Here is a 21,605-nt window from a genome sequence, read left to right on the forward strand (position 1 = left end):
AGATTATTATTTTTGTCATGCTTCAGCTGTGTCTCAGTTGTATTTACTGTATCTATTTTTAATAAATGTCCTGTTATACATACAGAGGACAGACTGAATGATTGCTGTGCTGTGTATTTATGTGATGTGTGATGGATGTTTTCATGTTTGGAAATGTGATCTTTTTCTACTGTGACACATGGTCTGAGATAAAGTCAGCTGAACTGAACTACATTGAAATTATGGGATATCAGTGACATGTGACTGTGTGTCCTCCAGCTCTCTGTCAGCTGACTGGTCTCCTCCAACATGCTCCTCCTGCTGCTGCTCTCCCTGGCTACAGTCAGCCACGTGTCAGGTAAGAACACACATGACTTCATCCCCACGGCAGCCATGTTGAAACTCTACCTGCACCATGAGTTTAGGGATGTCAGCAGACCTGACAGATATCAGATGATCTGACACTCTGAGGAACAACAGAATTATTTGAACTGAGGCAGGAAGGTCATTGTCCAGCTGACTAGTTAGTAAACATTTTGCCAGCTTGTTCGTGATCATGGACCAAACATGTTGATCTGTGAGTCTACGTGGCTGCTGTGGGCTCCTTAGAGCTCTTTGTTCCTCAACATTAGTATCTGCAGCTTTTCCTGTTGTCCTGCTGACTGACTTCAGTTCACTAACTGACTCTCATCATGTCTCCATTTCTGCAGCTGCACGAACGTATTTTACAACCAGCATTGCAGCAAACATCAGTGCATGTCCCATTGCCTTTTATGGACGAGTTTACAAGACTCTATATGTGAGTAAGATGAATCGTCACGTTTGAACAGCTGTATGTCTTTGTCCTCGTTGATCCTTTGTGTCTGTAACAATGCTTCACTTTTACTCAGAAACTATTCAATGTATAAATCAAACTTCTTTTGACTTAAAATGCTCTAAAACAAGCGTCATTTCCACTGAGGATGCACGAGGAGACATGTTTTATTGTTTCAGGTTGATTTTTCTTCCTGCAGTTTCTCTGAACTTTGTTTTTTGACTGTCCTGAGAAAAGTTGATCTGAGTTGATCAAAATATTGATACGTTCATCTGAGGCTCCTTCAGTTACTAATGTGAGCTCAAAGCAATGAGCATAACTTATTTTGCTGTTGGTTCTGCTTCTCAGATGACACTGTTTGTTATGAACAGGCAGCTGTGGCTCAGGAGGCAGAGCGGCTCGACCACCAGCAGGGCTGGGGCGTCGATCCCCGGCTCTTCCTGTCCATGTGTCAAAGTGTCTCTGAGCAAAGCACTGAACACCAAGTTGCTCCCGATGGTCAAGCCGGCATCAGTGTGTGTGTGAATGAGAAGTAAAACTCATAAAGCGCTTTGTCTGTGAAGGTTGACAAGTGCTTTATAAATGCAGTCCATTTACCATTTGCTGGGGCTGCATGCAGCCTGCAGACACAACTCAGGGCAGAAAAAATGTCCTGCAGACTTTGTTTCCAGTGAGATAGTTAAGCAGAGAGCTCTTTGTAGTAAAGTTTGTATTAAACATTATTTATTAGAATTAGGTTTTTTTATACTTTCATTTTTATGGAAAGCACATGAACATTTTTTTTTTACGTTTATTTCTCTTTTTTACGTCATGACGCTCTTAAATGTTAGAGGTCTGTGAAGTTGGTTCAGAGTAGATGGTAGATGGCTGCAGCACAGAGACAGAGGAGAGCACGTGTTTTACAATGACTCTTTATCATTGGTCACGATGGAAAACATGTTTAAAAAAATGCGCATCGTTCACTGTGAGGCAGTTTTAGCTCTTCAGCAGCTGCTGCTTTGTTGTGAGCTGTTACCTCCAACACACTTCTGTTAGGATGTTCCACGTCAGTGGTAACTACTGCGCCTACAGTCTGAAGCCAAAGCAGTACCTTACAGTGCAATGCCACCGACGGCCACTAGATGCAGGCTTCAAAAAGAAAGAGGCTCAGCTCCCCCAGAAAGAGTCCTGAGCTCCCCCAGAAAGAGTCCTGAGCTCCCCCAGAAAGAGTCCTGAGCTCCCCTGGAAGCAACAAAATTTTGAGTTTGGGGGGTCTTGATAAATAAGTATTAACACTTCTAATGCTGCAGTGAATGATATAAAAATATATCAAATCTATTTCAAATCTGATGTCCCGTCATTTTAAAAGTGCGTGTGAAACATGGTGCAACTTAACCTGCTTGATGGACATGTTCAGGGTGTGTTTATGTATCATGTGCTTCTGTTCTCTGTGTAATTATTGTGCACAGATTCATGTCAGATCAACAATTCTCAGCATGCAGTCGGTGCAGTGTTGCTGCTGGAGGGCACATCCTAACCGTGCATTCAGTTCTGCAGCCTCTCATCATTTCTGCATTAAATCTGAGTGTCCCCTCCGTCTGTCAGACTTAGCTGCTGATCCCGATCACGTACCGTCATGAAGCAGATTTCTCTTTTACAAAAATAAGATTTCAGACAATAATACATGTAAAAAAACACCCTCCTAAAATTTTTACTGGCTATGACAATAAAAATTTCTCACTAAGTGATGAGTTAATTTTTCAAATGTTTCTTTGTAAATATCATAGACAGCAATAGCCTAAATAAGTCTCTCTCTCTCTCCTTCCCTCCTCCTGAAGCTGTCCGTGGTCCAGACTGTTGCTTGACTGACGTATCGCCTTCAAAACACTGATCTGGCTTATCTTTGAACTTTATTAAATGCTGTATTTCAGCTATATGTATGTAAGCTGTCACTGATGAAAGTGTCTTATTCTTTGTTGTCAGTGAACCTTTTTACTCAGTTTGCTTTTAAGAGCAGTCTGAGTGTAATTATCAGAAATGTGGTGAATGTGGGGCCTGACCAACGTGGCAGCATGTAATCAAACACATGGTCACATGTAAACACACACAGTCCATTTACAGAAGTGTCATGTAGCACAATGAACCAGCCACATGACAGAAACTTTATCCTGGTTTATTAGTCTCAGCAACTCTTGACAGTGACTGTGATCATCTCTCATTCTGTCTTCAGCTGAGGCCACAGTGGGAACATGTGAAAGGATCAATAGTGAGATCTTGGTTGTGCTCACAGTTGATAAGCAACGTGCTGATGAAACATGTGGACCTCAGAGTTCAAACACAAGCGCAGCGCCTGCTGTCTGAAGCTTTGATTTCATTCATGGGCAGCGAACATGGAGACTCAGGCTGTTTGATTTCTGTGCACGTTGGAAACTGTTGGTTTAAGAGGCTTTTTCAAGTCCTGTTGGTTGATTTGTTTGCACGGATCCACAGCAGGTTTTGTCTGTTGCCTGGTGTTGGTTTGTGTGTTTGTGTGTGCGTGTGTGTGTGATAGCCTTCACCAGGGTACTGTACCATGAAGTGAGACTACTATTACTACTACTAAACTATTACTGCATCACATACTCAGAATACTTTGTTCATCATCTGATAAAAAAACTAAAATACTTAGTTTACTTACTTACTTTAAGCTGTAGTCTTATAATATTTGGGAATTATTTCTAGTGTTTCTACATCTTCTATTGTGGTCATGTGATTATATTGTTTCCTTTGATTTTCACTTTTTGCTGTTGCTTTAACCAAATTCTCCTGCAGGTGTTTGGTTTCATCTCATATCATATTAAGTACTTCATTCATGGTTCTGATGATGTCACTCAATATTAACAACCCCACTTCTTTCACATTAACTCACTCGTAGCTGGAAAACCAAAGTTAACAGAGCTTGTTGATTTCCAGCTTCATGATAGCAGTTATCCAGTGAAGCAGCTGACCAAAGAGAGCCAGACTAAGCTGAACCTGCTTCATGGTTCAGGCCTCTGGTGTGTGTCAGACTGTCCGTGTCCCCGCTGGGATTCGATCCCACGTCAGAGAGACATCCAGAGAGAGAAAGAAGAACAGAACACATTCACCTTCATCAGTGTTGTTGATTTATTTGTTGTGTATCTCTGACGTTAACAGGTGAACTTGACGGACAGCAACGTTGCATTTTGTTTCAATGGCACGTACAGGCCTGGAAGCAAAAACGACTGTATTCTGCTACCTAAGGGAGCAGTCACCAGAGGTTATCTGGGTACAGGCCAATGGACATATAGACCAGGATCCGCATATCATACAGGTATGCCTCAACTCACAGGTTCATCAACATGCTACGTGAACGTGGTTACAGAGAATGGAAATACCCGGGCGGTGAGTGTTGTTCAGTTTCATCAGTGTCCATCTGAATATCTCTTATAACAAATCAGTCAAAGCCTTTTCTTAAAGATTTAAGATGTTATTTCCTAACAGTGTCTGAATCTCCTGTTTTATGTTTGCAGGGTCTATTCTACTTCGCACAGTTTGGTGAACAAGGAGCTTTAACTGCAATATTGTCTCCAGCCTGGTCATCCAGTCCTGTGGTAGGTATATGTTTGATATGTTTGGGGACAAGTTAACACACACACACACACACACACACACACACACATTTCCAGCAGTTGACTAGAAGTGATTCAGATGGAGTTTTGATGCTTTTGGAGGGGCTGGTTTATGTTTAAAGACTTTTAAGAAAAATAAGAAAGTATCCAGGATGTTAACAAAACCATGAAAGCTCTGAACACTTCAGACATGTTGCTTTATTTGGACAAGACAGTTTTAGTTCAGTTTGTCCACAAAGTTTTGTTCATATCTTCACATGTTGTGCTTCTGTCCTGTCAGTGTGTGACAGTAACCTCTGTGATGTCGCTTCTTTGTAGGAGGCCGTTGTGCAGGTCGATGGTGTCAAAGTGGATGACTGGAATATGACCACAGATAGTCTCCCAATCTACAAGGACATAAGTGGATGCAGATACTCAGGTTAGCAGAGCAAATAATTATTAAAGGACCAATTCACCCAAATTACAAACAGTCGTATTTCATCTCTTCCCTCTGGTGGAATCTGACCAGTCAGATAGTTTTGGTTTTATTTGTCCAGGTATTGAGCTCTCTGTCTGAGATTTCTGCCTCCACCGAACACAGTGCAGATCATTCAGTTTGTGATGCTGACAGCATTATAAGACATTTAAAATAAAACAGAAATAGAAAAAGAAAGCTTTTATTGTCATTGTATTGCAAATACAATTAAATTAGGAGAGCTACTACTGGTTAGTGCATTTAAAACACAGTACAACATAGTCTCACACAACCACACAACACAAGTCCTAAAAGAAACAAGTAAATATATATAAATTGGTAAAGTGTATCTATGAAAATAGGTGTAGTATACACCAGAGTAATATTGAAATATTGCACATAAACAGATTATTGCAGTAGTAGTGTGTAGTGTGAAATTCACAAGAATGATATGATATTATTGCACTTTATGAGAGTAAATAATGAATTGTGGCACCAGGACGGTTTTCATATTGCATGCTGAGTTGATTAGTTTTTGATAGAGTTTAGAGTGCAGATGGCCTTGGGAAAGAAACTGCTCATGAATCTTGTGGTCCGTGTTTTCCGTGTAGCTCCTGCCAGAGGGCAACGGGTCAAACAGGTGGTGACCAAGGTGTGAACAGTCTTGTATGATGTTTGTGGCTCTGGAAAGGTAGTAGGTGTTGGCGATGTCCTCCAGGGAGACAGAATAATCTTTATTGAGGAGCGATAAAAGCAGCCTTTCATTCAGCCTGTTTTTCCTGAGAGCTCTCAGGAAGTGCAGTCGCTGCTGTGCCTTTTTGACAACAGCAGTCGTGTTGGCGGACCCAGAGAGGTTGTCAGAAATGTGGGTTCCCAGGAATGTAAAGTTGTGGACCGTTTCTACACAGTCTCCATTGATGAGTAGTAGGAGGGAGTCTGCACTGTCCTCTCTGAAATCTATAATGAGTTCCTTGGTTTTTGTGGTGTTCAGCACCAGATTGTTGTCAGTTTCTGGACCACATCTCTGTAGGCAGACTCATCCTCTCCTCAGATGAGTCCAACCACAGTGGTGTCATCTGCAAATTTAATGAAGGTGTTGGTGGGATGGGTTGGTGCACAGTCATAAGTGTAAAATCAGTAGATTATTGGGCTCAGCACGCAGCCTTGTGGGGAGTCGATGCGTGGAAGCATGAGGCTGGAAGAAAGATGGTGGCCAAGCTTAACAGTTTGTGGGTGGTTTGTAAGAAAGTCCTGAATCCAGGTGCAGGTGTGAGTGGAGAGGCCCAGGACAGACAGACTGCTGATTAGTATATCTGGGATGATTGTGTTAAATGCTGAGCTGTAATCTATGAAGAGCATCTTTACGTAACTCCCTCTGTGTTCTAAGTGACTCAGCCTCCTATGGAGAGCTATGGCGATGGCATCCTCCGTGGACCTCTTTGCTCTGTATGTACACTGATGTGGATCGAAGGTGGGAGGGAGGCTGGCTTTGATGTGCTTTAATACCAAAACATTTTGGTAGTAGAGTAGTTCCCGTTCAACTACAAACCACAAACTGAACTCCATTCACCTCCATTGTATCAGAGTGGAGGCAGAAATCTCAGACGGCTGGACAGATATGATAAAATCAGTTGCTTTGTAATGTGGATGAACTGACTATTTAAACGGGCCCTCAGGGGTCCTCGAAGCCAAACGACATTATAAAGTTACTGTTAGAGTTTGTACACGATTCAGCAATCTGAGTTTTTTACAGGTGTTCTACTTCTACCAAAAACGGGAAAATGTGAATCAGAAGACTTCTCTGTAACCTGTAATGCTTCAGCAGTCCTCAGAATCACTCCTTGTGGCTCCGGAGAGATCTGCCGGGGCGACGGCCAGTAAATATATTTGATTCATATGTCTAACAGAATGCAGTTTTCTGTTCTGTCATCATTTAGTTCTGTGTCATAGCTCAGTGTCAGTGAGTAGTTTCCATCCCATACATCAGTAGCATCTTTTCATGTCACTGTTGCTGTTCCTCAGTCATTTCCAAATGTCTCATCATGCTGATGATGCTACTTGTCCCAAACCTCTGTCAGATGTGTCTTGGATGCCACGTGCACTGTAACCGGCTCCACTGTCATCGATCTCGGCGGTCAAGTTGTCTCTGTCTCGGATCGCTGTGCGTACACTCTGATGTCCACCTGCAGGCCGTCTTCCAGGACCGCCGTCGTAAAGATGTTAGTTTTTTGGACCATGTGATTCTACATCTGAATGACTCAGGCGTTAACTTTCACCTGGGACAAGGCGGGAGGGTTCAGGTAAGTTATCTACAGCCACAGTTTCACTTGGAGTGAGTGACGGACTTTGATCCAGAGTCCTCCTCACATCCTCCTGGTTGTTGGATCTCGTCAGTGTTCAGAACATTCAGCTGTTACTGTGGGTTGAAGTTTCTATTTTTGTGCTGCTGCTTTCCATTAATGTACCAAAAGCAGTCATCATTTGATCTTTTTCTTTCGTCTGCATCCTTTCAAGCCAAGACAAGAAGTTCATAAAAAGAGGCACCCCCCAACATATTGTTTATTTCATTTCCAAAGTAACACCATGGTATATGCAGACACTGCGTTAATGTTCTGAGGTAAAAAAGTCCTGTTTACTCAAACGCTTATTGTTTGACGTTGTGGTTTAGTTCACAAATATTCACTGTGCTCCAGTGTCCTGCAGACAGCCACAGTACATCTGAACCTTTACATACTGTTCATATTCTGACCCTTCATAGTATCTCCTCATAATTAGTCTCTATACCAAACTTCTGACGCACAAATCAGTTTTTATAAAAGAGAAATATGGTGGAATCCAGAGCGATGTGTCAGCTGTAGAGTCACTTCTGGTTCTCTCACACATTATCACGAGCAGAAAAGGGATTTCGTCTCATGTGAGCACGACATGCACACCCCACTTCTCACTCAACCTGCGTTCAGCGTCTCTGTCCACAGAAGCAGCTGAGAGGACAGCGGCTGGACAAACTGCCTTCACCAGGCTGACTGATAGTAGAAATTTACTGAACCTAAATAGTTTGCATGTCAGCTCCATGTGAAGAAATCCACAGTGTTGTTATTTATTGATTCATTGATACGGTTAATAAGTTGAAAACACATATATGGCAGGATATTTGTGCGAGTTCCATAAGACTGTCTGAGATTCAGTGTGGATTGATACATTTAATAAAATGGAAGCATATCTGTTCTGTGAGAAAACACTTTCTATGTTAATTGGCCACGGCCTCTCTCTCCAGTTCACCGGCCCTCCCCCACCATGCAATGGGTGCTGGAGATAGGAGACTGTCACATCCTCATACAGACAGCTGCTGTGATGACTTCCCCCTGTCCTGTGCATAAGCATGAACACCCCCTGCTGCTGATTGGCCAGAGTAGTGTTGTGTTGTACGCTCCAAGCCACTGTGTTTACATGCCCATTTACAGAGCCAGGGCTGTGTATGGACACCATTTTTTTTCAGTCCACACACAGAATGGACAGTTAGCGGACCTTGAGGAGATATTTGCTGAATTTGACAAAAAGTGTATTGGATTAGAATCACTGACTTTACTTTTAATCCTGAATGAAGCTTTCAGAAAGAGTGTATACTTTAAGTTTTACTCTATTTGTTATGTAGCAAAAACATTCACAAGCACAATATATTATTAAGGTCCTATGTTACCTGAAACCGGAGAACATAACAGCCATCATAATTTCAATGAATGTTATTGAATGTGAAGAACATATTTAAAAATTGATTTTTGAATAAATAAGGGTCAAATTGAACGCAGAACACTCTCTACAGTTTGTATAAAAATGAGTATCAGCTGCACAAAAATAGAAAAGTTGTGAAATTTGATCATTTTTATATATTCTCACTTTGAGAAAAGTCATAAAATATCTGGCTGAAAGAAAAGTGTTTAGGGTGTTATTACTGCACTCAAATGTAAAAGCGGGTCAGATTTGACCCGGATGGTGTGTAAGGGTTCACATGAGAGTTAACAGTGTTTCCTACTTAGACCACAACAGGGAGTGTAACCTTACATCTGTCACACATGTTGTACTGCAGTGCAATGTGTCATTTTGTGTATTTTTGTGGATAAGCGAGCATAAAATGTGTAATAAGTGGACATATGTGTAGAGTTATTGCAGAGGGTCATATATATGGTGGGAAATTTGGCTGTTTATTCATGTTGAGAATGTTTTGGCAGAGGTTTAACTGTTAGCTATGTCAACTTAGCAGCTAAGCTAACCTGTGCTAAGTGTTCAGGGACCCTGTGGTGCTGTTTTAAGAGTCTGTGCTTGAATTACCTTGTTACCAGTAATGGAACAAGGACTCAGGTCCTTTACTTAAGTAAAAGTAGAAATATCACAATGTAAAAATACTTAATTACAAGTAAAATTCCTGCATTTAAAATCCTAGCAATAAAAGGAATAAAACTACAAAGTAGCTGAAAATTTAAATACTCGAGTAAAGTACAAGTAATTTATATTCAAATGTAGGTTGTTACTTTTGATCACTGCTTGCTGTCATGTTTGATGGTGTGTTTCCTCCACTTTGTCCCTCTGCTGTGATGCAGCTGAACGACACAAAGCTGAGCCTCAGCAGCACGCCTGTGGAGCATCATGGTGTGCAGCTCTCTAAGGACCAAACTGGAGTCACAGCCAAGCTGGTGCACTCCAACTACAACACCTCTATCTTCTTTGATGGCTACACAGCACAGATCCACATGACAGGTACAGAAAAACACGTCCTACATGGATAAAAGAAGGCGGCAGCCAGTTTTTTCTCTGTTTGTCTCCATATGAGAAGAATGAACAACTATCTTACAAATGTTGTTTTTCAAACTGAAACATTATTTTGCTATATGCTGATGATGCTGATTGATTTACAAAAAAGAATTTGGCCGTATGGTGCAGTAAACCCAGAATGCATGGCATCAACTTGCACAACCCATGTTTCTTTGCACAAAGTAAATTTAGTATGTGTTGTCTATATTATGTTTAGATGTTTATATGCTGTATATGTATGTTTATATTACATTTATATTGCGTGTTTATATTATGTGCTTTACTAACTCTGTTTACATTTTCTTACATTTTTCTCTGTTCACATTTTAAGCTTGTGTCCTGTCTTCAACATGTTGTATCTCTTTGCACAGTGGGATGGGAGGGGGGGTTGTCAGTAAAGTCAACGATATATTTCAGTTTGGATCCATGTCTAACAAATATCTATTGTGTTTTATAAAAATACATGCTTCACAGAGGGAATAAAAGCAGCTCTCAAAGACTTATAACGAACAGTGGAAAGAGGAAATCTGGAATAAGCCCCAACTTTCAGATGCACAGAATCATACATTACAGTTATCAGAGAGGTCTGAGGTCCTTATGTGCACGCTGGTTACTGAGGCCTTGATGTGTTTCTTGTGATTTTGGTTTGTTGAGGATGAATTTCATTTTGTTTCATCAGTTCATGTACAGCAAACTATTGAGTTCATTATCTGCAAAATTCCATGAAAGGATCCTGATTTGTTTCAGTTGACTGAAGGTGAAACTGTATGCTGAGTCTGTATTTTAAGAGATTTTTGTTTTGGTGAGATTAATAGAAAACGTGTGCTGGTTAATATTAGCATATCTGTTAGCATATGGCCCGATGCTGCTGAGGTTGGGTCTATGACTGAAGACACTTGACAGCTGGCGTTAAGAAGAACGAGGAGCTGCTGGTCTGCTTTCTGCTCTGTTTGTACGTTCAGATGTGATCATACTGTGACTGTATGAATCAGTGGTTGACAGCTGTCCTTTAGTGAGCAGCCGTGTGCATCCAGTCCGACAATTTATTGATCTGAATCACATTCTCTCCTCAAACTGTCCAGTACCAGGTGGAAACACCCTGCAGGGTTTATGTGGCAACTCCAGCCGGTCTTTGAGTGAAATGAAGGTCTCTGCGTACAGCTCAAGCAGGTAAGACCACGTCACTGACTGCTGCCTCATCACTGGGCTGCATGTATACTAGTAGTGCCTGTGTGTGTTTATATGAAGGAGTGAGGCCTGGGGAACACTCCTGACTTCTGCTGTTTGTCTCCCCCTAGCTGTGAGAAACAGTACAATGACACTGCTGACAGTCAGATCGACTGTAGGACAGTGACTGAACGGTGAGCAGAGACACACCTGAACACACATCAAACTCTCCTTTGATCTATAAAACAACCAGAGTTACTCTTCATCACACGTTGATCTGTGAGAAAAAGAACATGTTGTTCATGTTTCATGTTGTCTGATGTGAGCAGGGATGAAGCTGGAAGCCAAACACAACTGAACTCAGATTATACACCTTTTTATTTGGGGAACAGAGTTTTTGTGTCAATCTGTCTACACAACACCTGTCCTGTTATTAGACCCAATAACACTAACCTTTGTCTTGTTCTTCATGTTAGTAATCATTGACCTTATCTTTCTGTCTGACTGGACTTGATCGTTCTCTCTCCCATGACAGCTGTAATCTCCTGAAGGAGGATCCCCTCACCTTCTGCCACAACCACACCAACCCCGAGCCCTTCATCACCGCCTGCACCAACACTCTGTGCAAATACCCAGCAGTGGACGGTCTCAACTGCCAGTTCCTGGAGGCTTACGCCAGAGCCTGCAGCCTGCAAAGCAAAGTCACGCTGGAGGACTGGAGGTCAAAGGCCAGCTGCCATAAGACCGTCTTTTACTGTCATTAAGTTATGTTTTATAGGGCATGATAGGACAAGATGAGCCCAGATAACAGTGAGGACAGAACAGGAATCAAGAACTCTACTACAAGTAAAGACCTACATTCAGATTTACAGTAAAATATGAAAAATAGAGGCAGTAGGTGCAGTGCATGTGATCAGATCAGATCTTCTGCGGACAGTGAAATGGCCGCCTTCTCTGTCTACAGTGTTCCAGATGTAGACGGGACAAAGTGTTCTTCATATTTGACTGAATAAAGAACAAAGTTTGGTTGAGCTGTGTGATAATCTCATGCACGCTGTTACTAAACTGCTCACAAGGAGTCAGGATCCGATCAGCTGTCGTTCCTGTTTATCTTACTGACTGACTCTAGTAAGTATTGATCTTTGTTTGATCTTTCAGCCTCCCCCCGGGCCTTCTGTCAGGACAAGTTCTGCAGTGCTCATGAGTTCTGTGCTGAGGACATCAGTGGTGGAACCAGCTGCTACTGTCGGGCCATTTTTGGCTCCAAGTACAGATCGACAAACACTTTTGGTATGAAGACTGAAAAAGGAGACCCGTCTCACACGTGAAATGACACAATATGACATTAAATATCATAGTTTACATGTGAAAACATGAATTTATTTTGTGAGCTGGAAATACAGCATCTGACATACTGTCACATGAAGTGAGAATTCTCTGTTGGTTCACAACAACCACAGACACTTTCTCACACTGGATCGATTATTCATTTTATTAAAAAAGTATTGATTAGTGGAATGTGATGTGCTATTTTAACCACGCAAGTACAACAACAACTGCAGGGTGGTAGGTCTTAGGCACACGGACAGTGTAGGCGTCTCTATATGCACCTGCTGTTTTGCTTCATGTATGTGCAGCAGCACAATGTCAAAAGGGCTATATGAAGGTGAATAGAGATCAGTAGGTGTGGTGATTTATTAAATACTCTCTCAGCCAGTCACATCACTGCTCTCATAGCTCTGAAACAGCTGAGCCAATCACAGTTAAATGTGATAACAGCAGCTCAACACACAGAAGGCTTTTCTTCACGAAATGTCTGGATGGTTCAGAGCGTCGTGACATGAACACACATCACCACAAATCTGCAGCCAAAGACAGATGGAGTAGTTTTTGTCATCAATGAGTTACTAATGAAAAATAAAGAAATTGATTTGGTGAAGTCGTTTATATGATTATATCGGATCAACACAATTTCAGCAGTAATTCCAGTGTATCTTACCTCGTACATGGTCACATAGTTCAGTAATTAATTTTACACAACACACTACTTTTGCTGATAAATAAAGTTGGAAAAGAGGCTGATGAGCTGCTAATCCAACTTCTCCTTCATGAAAAAGCAGAATATCAAGTTATAACCAACCAGTGTGTAACAGCACTGTGCTCTGACACAATACTTCTCAGAGGAGTGTTAGTGTTTAATTGTGTTAGTGAGGAGTGTTAGTGTTAAATTAGTTATATTTTAAGCATTAATCTGTTGTTACAGCATATCTGCAGCAAGTATTTAGTTTGATCCTGTTGATAAAATCACCAAAGCAGCAGCAGATTGGCGTTGCACCAGAAACAGACATGGTTCTGAGACATCTGTCTTCAGGGTGACTTCTAGGACCAAATTTCAACCAAAATACAACAACTGTCTTTGCACTGCTTTATTTGAATGAACCTCCCACCTGTGCACTGTGTGCTGGTCACCAAAATGCCACACAGACGGGCAAAGTGAGTTTTAAGATCAGGAAAATACAAAACTGTCAGAGCACTGGTCAGGCTGGTCATTGCGCCTCCATGAAAATAGCCCTCACTGTTGCACGTATGTGTGTTTCATTCGCCTCGTCTGTCCTGCTGTACAGGTGAGCCGACCGTCTGCAACCAAAACTCTGCTTCACTTAAGCTGGTTGGTTGTCTCCTGGAGGAAAAAAGCATCGACTACTCTGTCTTACACCTCAATGACCCAAACTGCAGAGGTCAGCGGGACAGCAAGACCCACATGGTGACCTTCAGCTTCGACAGCAGCAACGTCTGTGGGACGGTGGTCACGGTGGGCTTCTCTTCTCTACTTACTGACTCTCCAGTCAGAGCCAGTCAGATCCCTTCTACCTCTCAGCTGAGCTTTTCCTCACACTTGCAGTGTTTGTGATCCATGTGTAACTGCAGGGGCGTGGTCAAGACACGCTACCTCCTTTGTTCCCTGAAATACTGGGGATTTATGAAGCTTATTCTGACACACAGCCAGTCAACACCTCAACAGTGTCAGATGTTACAGTATACAATACAGTTTCTGTACCGTACAATACAATAACTAATGGGGATCTGAACAAACAAAACAACAGGTGAAATCCAAACATGAATGTGTGGTTTCCTTCACCTGAAACCTCACCTGCAGTAACACTGTCTGAATCCCTGTGACCCTGCAGGCCAACAGCAGCAAAATCATGTACAAGAACGCCATCATGACTCGGAACAGCTCTGGCCCCATCACTCGTCATGACCAAGTGAACGTCGACTTCTCCTGCTTCTACAACCAGCCAGACACCAGGACTGTGGCCTTCAAAATCAAAGACAGGTGAGTGGTTCAACAGGTTTGACCCTGATTCACCTCTGAAGTCACAGCTGACAATAACAGTTTATTCTCACATTTAAATAAAGTGAAAAAGTAAAGTTACTTTAAAGCCTGTGCTGGTTGAAACAGATTTATTTTTTTAACTCTGAAGTTATGAAACACTGAATCATGAATGTTTGGGATCAAATTTCGCCGTCTTCCCTCTTAATATGACTTAATCCATTCACCATTCACTCATGTCCATGTGGACAGTTTAAGTGACTCTCAGCTGAAAAATCAAGGATTCATATTTCCTGCTGAATGTAAAGCAAAGGAGTTACAACTGAATTTAAAATGGGAAGGTTGAGTTTCACTGAACTGAAGCTTGTTCGAGGCCTGTGCTAAAGTGTGTGTTTTGTGGTTCTTCCTGTGTGTTGGACAGTAGATGATTCATTGTTGGAGCTGTTGAACTACTGTGTATATGCACTGCTGTGGTTTTACTGGTGACACATCATCTATAGCATGTACCTGTGGAGATCAGCTGATGTCTGCACACAGAGAATTAATCAGATAATAAATGTGTGTGTGTGTGTGTGTGTGTGTGTGTGTGTGTGTGTGTGTGTGTGTGTGTGTGTGTGTGTGCTCTGCAGCTCTGTGATCCAGCAGATTGTATCTGGAGCTTGGAATTACACTCTGACCATGAAGGCCTACACCGATGCCGACCGCACTCAAGCTGTGGAGTCCAGCACAGAAATTCAACTGGAGCAGACCATCTGGGTGGAGCTGAAGACGGACGGGCTAGATGACAAACTCGTCGCTGTGGTGACCGACTCCTGCTGGGCGACCAACGAGCCGTCACCCAGTGAGATTCTGAGATATGACCTGATCATTGGGGGGTGAGAGACACAGAGGTGGAAGCCAGTCTGCGGCTTTTCACTGCTGCTTTGACATTTCTCAGTCAGTTCTATATGAATAAGAAGTGAAGATTCATTAAGAATCCTGCTTTCTGATTCGACTTATCGACTACTGAAAGCAAAGTCTGGTCCTACCACACTTACCTCGACTTTATTTGATTTGATATCCAGCTATAAAAATTCAGAACTTCTTATCCTGGGTGATATAAACAATAACTGGTTAACTAATGCTTCTGATAATCTAAAAAATCTCTGCAATGGATTCAATCTCACACAGCCTATTTCTTCACCTACTTATCCAGATCCAAAAAGTACAGAAAAGGCCACACTTGAAGATATTATTTTGACCTCAACATTATAAATCTAGTGGTGTTTTTCCTCTCGGCTTCAGTGACCACTGCCAAACAGCATGCATCCATGACACGAAATAACAAAGATTCAAACGAAATATCACTGTCAAAAGGAATTTTAAACACTTTTCTGAGCAAGCATTTTTGTTTGATTTGTACTAAAGTGATATTGGGTTTACCATGGCAATTCCTGATCCACACTTGGCGTTGGATTATTTAATAAAAACATTTAATTCCATTGCAGACAAGCATTCGCCTTTTACAAAATTCATAGTCAAAAACAGGAACAATCCTTGGTTTCATTTGGTAAATAGCTGAAATGTTACATGAAAGGGATGCTCCCTGGCACAAAGCGCGAACAACTAAATCATCCTCTGATTGGCAATATTTTTGTCAACAATGTAATAGGTGTTTCACTGTTATTCAAAATGCTAAATCTTCATTTTATGTCTCTGCACTATCTGAGAGTAAAGGAAACCCAGCAATTTTTTGGAAGAAGGTCAAATTATTTTCCCATAGTCCTACTTCATCCTGTGAAATAGTTCATTTTATTGCATCAGGTTATTTATCTGAAACTGCTGGATTTCCTCCCTCCACCTCTGATCATAGTGCACATTACTGGACAAACACTTTAGGCACTCAGACCTTTTCATTGGAGTCTTTTGCGAATCTTGAAGTGTTTAATGCTCTTTGTTCTATCAATCCAAAAAATTTATGATCATTTAGAGCCAAGGTTTTTAGTATTAGCAGCTCAATTTTTAGTTGAATGCTTAACTTATATTTTTAATCTGACTTTGGTAACAGGAAGCATCCCTGACATTTGGAAGACAGCCTACATTCTACCTTTACATAAAGGGGCTCAGTCCAATGAGCTACATAATCATCGACCAATTTCTAAACTATCATGTATAGCTTATGTGTTAGAGAAAGTGGTAAATGATCAGGTGAGAACATTGTTAGATCAACAAATAAATGATAAATGTTTTTAAATCTTATCAATCAGGATTTAGAGCTGGTCATAGTAATGTGATGGCAGCATTAATAGTCTTGAATGATGTTGCTAATGCATTAGATAACAGGCAGGATTGTGTCGCCCTTTTTATTGGTTTATCTAAGGCTTTCGATACTGTCAACCATCAAATTCTTTTGAAACACTTGAAATCTATTGGATTTGATGAAAAATCTTGTTCTTGGTTTGCAAATTGTCTCAGAGGTACAATTCAAGCTGTTGTGGTTTATGGCTATATGTCAAGCTTTAGGAGTGTAAACAATAGTGTGCCACAGGGTTCCATTTTAGACCCACTTTTATTCACTATTTTTATAAATGAATTAGGTGAAAAAGTGACAAAAAAGTCAATTCATCTGTACACAGATGACGCTATTACCTATAGAATAGCGCTTTCTGTTACCCAGATTGCTCAAACCTTGCATACTGATTTCTGTGCAGTACAGCAAACATTGATTGATGTTAAATTACTGTTAAACTCAGATAAAGAAAATGTATGCTGTTTTCTAGAAAACTGACAGTACCATGGAAGTAAGTATTACTACTTTTAATGGGACACCGATTGAAAGAGTATCCTCTTATAAATACCTTGGTTTCTGGATAGATGATGAGCTATACTTCAAAAAACGTATTGATGAAATGACTAAATCTCGAAAAGCAAACTGGCATTCTTTTATAGAAATAAGTCTGCATGTCATACGCAGAATTATAGAAAGCAAACTCTATGGACTATGGTGGTGTTATTTATAAGCACTCTCCTGATTCTACTCTTAAACGTCTCGATGCAGTCTATCATTCCGACCTAAGGTTCATAATCGGAATTGGCTTTAAAATATAACATATAACATTTTTTGCCTCTTTATTTTTCTTTCTTTCTCATTAGCCTTTTCATCCTATATAGGTCTGAGTGTGCTTTTTTTAGTTGTGCTTTTTAATGTGCAAAAACAAAGAATAATAAGAACCAGAATCAAGAAGCAGAATCAGAGTCAGAGTCCATAAAATGGAAACTGTCACTAACTCCCAGCAGAGAGACTCGCAGTGAGTTCAGACTGAGTCAAACGTAGACGAGACGTTCAGAGGAATCTGTGATTCTGGGGATGCTGATGCAGCTTCTAACATCTGGTGTGTTTTCTTGTTTCTGAGCAGCTGTTCGAACCCTGCTGACCAGACGGTGAAGGTGCAGGCTAACGGACTGGGAACATCCAACTACTTCTCCTTCAACATGTTCCAGTTCTCTGGGAAGTCTGGTGACGTCTACCTGCACTGCAAACTCAACCTGTGTGTGAAGAAGAAGAACAGCACCTGCGCCCCGGTACGCCTGCTTCACAAATCTACTCACAGATACATGCAGAACAGCTGCCGTCTGAACACACTTCATTAAATACATGTTCTCATGATGGGTCGATCACATCTCAGATGATCAATACCATGTTCGATTTCAATGGTTACATATCACAGTACATTTTGACTGACTTCAACTAAAGTAGTTATATTTTATTATTATTTTCAGTATGTCATATATGTTTTCTTTCTATCAGAAGCTCCAGTCAACTAATATCAGTGTAGGACTGACTGAAATCTAAATCTTCATCTGTGTCTTTGTCTTGAATTTTGTCTCAGAGCTGCAGCGGAAGTAAGAGAAGACGCAGATCTGCCAGGACTACATATGAGGATGTAAACCCAGCCTTCATCACCATGGCCTGGACTAATTAGGTAAAAGCTAAATGCTGATTTATGTCATTGTACTGCAGTTTGGGAGAAAAGACATCAGCATCACACAGCAGAGACTAATAATTAATCCTCTGGTTGTCTTCTCAGGTTGTTTCCATGGCAACTCGGACGGACCTACAGACTGTCGACCTTCAGCATGATTCCAGACTTTTGCTTCATCCTGATCAAGAGCCACGTTTCCTGAAAAGATTAGCTCAGTCGTTATTGCTAATGAAGCCACGCTAGCACAAAGCTGTGATAACTAAACACTCCTGATCCTCCTCCTGCTTTGATTGGCCAATTCAGTCCAGTTTAAAGTTAAGAGTTGATTCGGTCCAGCAGGAAACAATCTGCAGCTCACATGAACTGTGTGAATGAGGACATTCAGCCCCCATCAGCTCTGAGCATGTTAGCGTGGATCATGTGTCAGTAACAAACCTGAGTAAATCTATGATGGAACGTCTCTGCAGAACATTTTTCTGTGCCTTCCTCGGTGATTTACACTTTAAAAAGACCAAACAGGCAGCAACAGAACGGTTGATCTGAATCAGGTTCATGTCTTCATATCACACAGACTGCACCTCCTTCATACAGGATCTGACTGTTCTGTGATTAATCAGACCCAAAACATAGAAGCAACTTTTCTGCAGTTAAGCATTTTTTAAATAATCTACTTATTGTTACGGTGAAGGGAAACATATTATAACCAAATTATTACATCCTTAGTACATCTACACTCAATAACAAGAACTTCAGTTTACTCTCAAATAATGAAAAACAACTGATGATTGATACAAAGTAACTCAGGGATGTAGACATGGAAGGATTTACGGTGACCAAAGTGAATGTTTTCTTTCTTGTGTGCACTGACTAAAACAATGATGAATGAAGGGTTTTAAAGGGTTTAATTCACTACGCCTTACTTTCCATTTATTGTGGTTTCTGTATTAAACTAATGAAAACTATCTAATGGAGTTTTTCCACCAAAAAGAATGTGTATCATCCAAAAGGTCTGAGCACTGAAGGCTGTCAGATGTTGTATCAGAAGTGAAGAATAGGACACCAGCGTCCTGGTCCAAAAAGCAGGTTTATTGATTATCTGGAAAACCTGAAAAACTCAAACCTGAATAGAGTTGACCTGGAAGACACAGTGGATCCAAAGCTCATGGAGATGTTGTGCTCTGAAGTGTCAGTAAAGTTTTTCAGATAAGTGGAGGACATTTATTCCATCCTGATGGCACTGGTTAGATAAGAGACAGTCATGCATACCATAGTATAACCTTCCTCTTTTCTATTTCTTTTGTATTTACTCTGGCTTGTTTGTGGTGAACAGCAGCCTGGAGACCATCATCAGCTTGTGCCTGTAACAGAATATCAGATCATGCTCAGTTCAGTCTCATTTATGGAGGAAAGTCACTCTTGAGCCCTGAGAGAAGGTTTGCCACAAAAAGGTTTTAATGTTCAGTCTGAGGGAAAGTCCATCAACATGCTGATTATCAGTAGATTCAAGTGAAATGTTAACTGTGACTTCAACTGAACCAAACATGTGGCTTTAATGACACTGAGACCTGCTGTGGTGCTGTTTCATCTTTATTATATTTTTGTTTAAGCATCAAAGACCAAAAAAATAAATGAATAAAGGGGATGTGGGTAAAAGAAAAACATGAGTTTGTGTGTTTTTATGGATTTCTGTAAAGTGTAAAGTCTTCACTGTGTGCTGTCCATAATCTTCAGTTTAATTTTTCTTTAACTGCGATCACTTGGACTCATATTTGATGAGTGCCGCTGGAAGCTGTTTCTTTAAAATAAAGCTTTATTTATATGGCACCTTTCAAAACAGTCAAAGTTACAAAGTACTGCCAAACACCAAAAACAGGAATTTAAAAAACTCAATAAAATCCAAAACAAAGAAGTCAACATAACATAATTAAAACAGTTACACAAATTACCATCAGTTCAGACACAGACATGGGATAAAAACTTTAGAAGCAGATGCTGAGTTTGCCTGTCAGAGACCTTCAGGCAGGGAGCTCCACAGTTCCTGGATAACAAAGGACCGATCACCCTTAGTGTCAAGGCGAGATTTTGGAACCATTCCTACGGCCCTGCTGGAGGATCTCAAGCAGCAAACAGGTTCATACGGAGGGAGATGGTCATAGATATATGAATCTGATCATGCATGGTTTTAAAAACAAGCAGTAAAATCTGAAAATCAAATCTTAAAATTCTAAAGGATGACTGGTGTAGTCACTTAGAATGTGTTAAAAGACTGTTTGTATCAGCTGTTGTCTTTGGATGCCTGGCCCGCTTAGACCAAAATAAAGTTTGGTGGAGCAGTCGAGTCTGAAAGATATAAGAGCATGTGTGACCTTTTCCAGATCTGAAAATGAGGGGAACATTTGGTTAAATGTCTCAGCAGGATTGTTCCACTTTTGGCATCTGAATGCCATGATACTTGTACTGGTGTGAGAGAAGTGATTATCATTATTTCAAACTGCAGAAAATGCTTAATTTCAGCAGCAAAATCTGTGTTCCAGGCTTTCTCAGGACATACATCATTAATACATATTATGTTGTGGCCCAGGGGTAGCATGTAGATGGTAAATGAAAGGGGATCCAGAATCTATCCTTTGGGGACCCTACAAATAAGAAGGGCTTGAGAGGAGAAGGCATCTCCAAGCATAACAGAAGGACCTGTTGGACAGATAAGAGATGAACCAATCCTGAGCCACATCACTAACGCCAACATAGTTTTTCAGATGGCTGAAGCTTATGCAGAGCAGTCTCAGTGCTGTGCAGAAAGAGAAACACAGTGTGAAAGCTTTAAAAAAAAGTGTTCATAACAGAAAAAATATTAATTAAAAATCATTAATTAAAAATTATGCAGAGTCATTTTTTTAAAAATGGTAACTTAGAAATGGGTCCAAAATGGCTTTAACAGAGGAATCCAAAGATGGCTTCTTTGAAAGGGATTAACAGTGACATGTTTAAAATCTGAAGTGATATGCCAGTAGACTGAAAGCAGTTCATAATGGTTCAAATATCTGGACCAACCGTCTGAAATACTGCTTTTCAGAATACAGTGGGAATGCAGTCAGAAGGACGGGTGGATGATTTAGAAAGTGCACCACTGTGCTCCGGGTCTCTGTTATATTATTGTGAAAGTAATGAAGACATTTTCCACTCCTTCCTGTGGAGGATTCAGCTGGACAGCTTGGTGTGCAACTAATATTCACATAAGATTAAAAACACTGACAAGCTCCTCTTTGTCGAGACCCTCATATTTATGGTGACTAGGTATTGTGTTTGAGGTAGTAAAAACTTACCAGAAATAAGGAACTGTGACAGAATTTAGGGGGCAGGAGTGAATCAAAGTGGGGGAGTTTGAGAGCAGGAGATTTGAATGGAACCTGGAAGGGCACTGACATGATCAGAGACGGCAAAATAAAAAATAAAAATCATGTCTTCAACACAGAAACCACAA

The 21,605-nt window shown here is 40.8% G+C and overlaps 1 pseudogene; it reads left to right on the forward strand.

Annotated features, from left to right (window-relative positions):
- The first annotated feature begins 256 nt into the window (after positions 1–256).
- On the forward strand, positions 257–19,777 carry LOC122992263 (annotated as a pseudogene).
- Positions 19,778–21,605: the final 1,828 nt, after the last annotated feature.

The sequence above is a fragment of the Thunnus albacares genome, chromosome 11, assembly GCF_914725855.1.
Source record: "Thunnus albacares chromosome 11, fThuAlb1.1, whole genome shotgun sequence".
NCBI classification, from domain to species: domain Eukaryota; kingdom Metazoa; phylum Chordata; class Actinopteri; order Scombriformes; family Scombridae; genus Thunnus; species Thunnus albacares.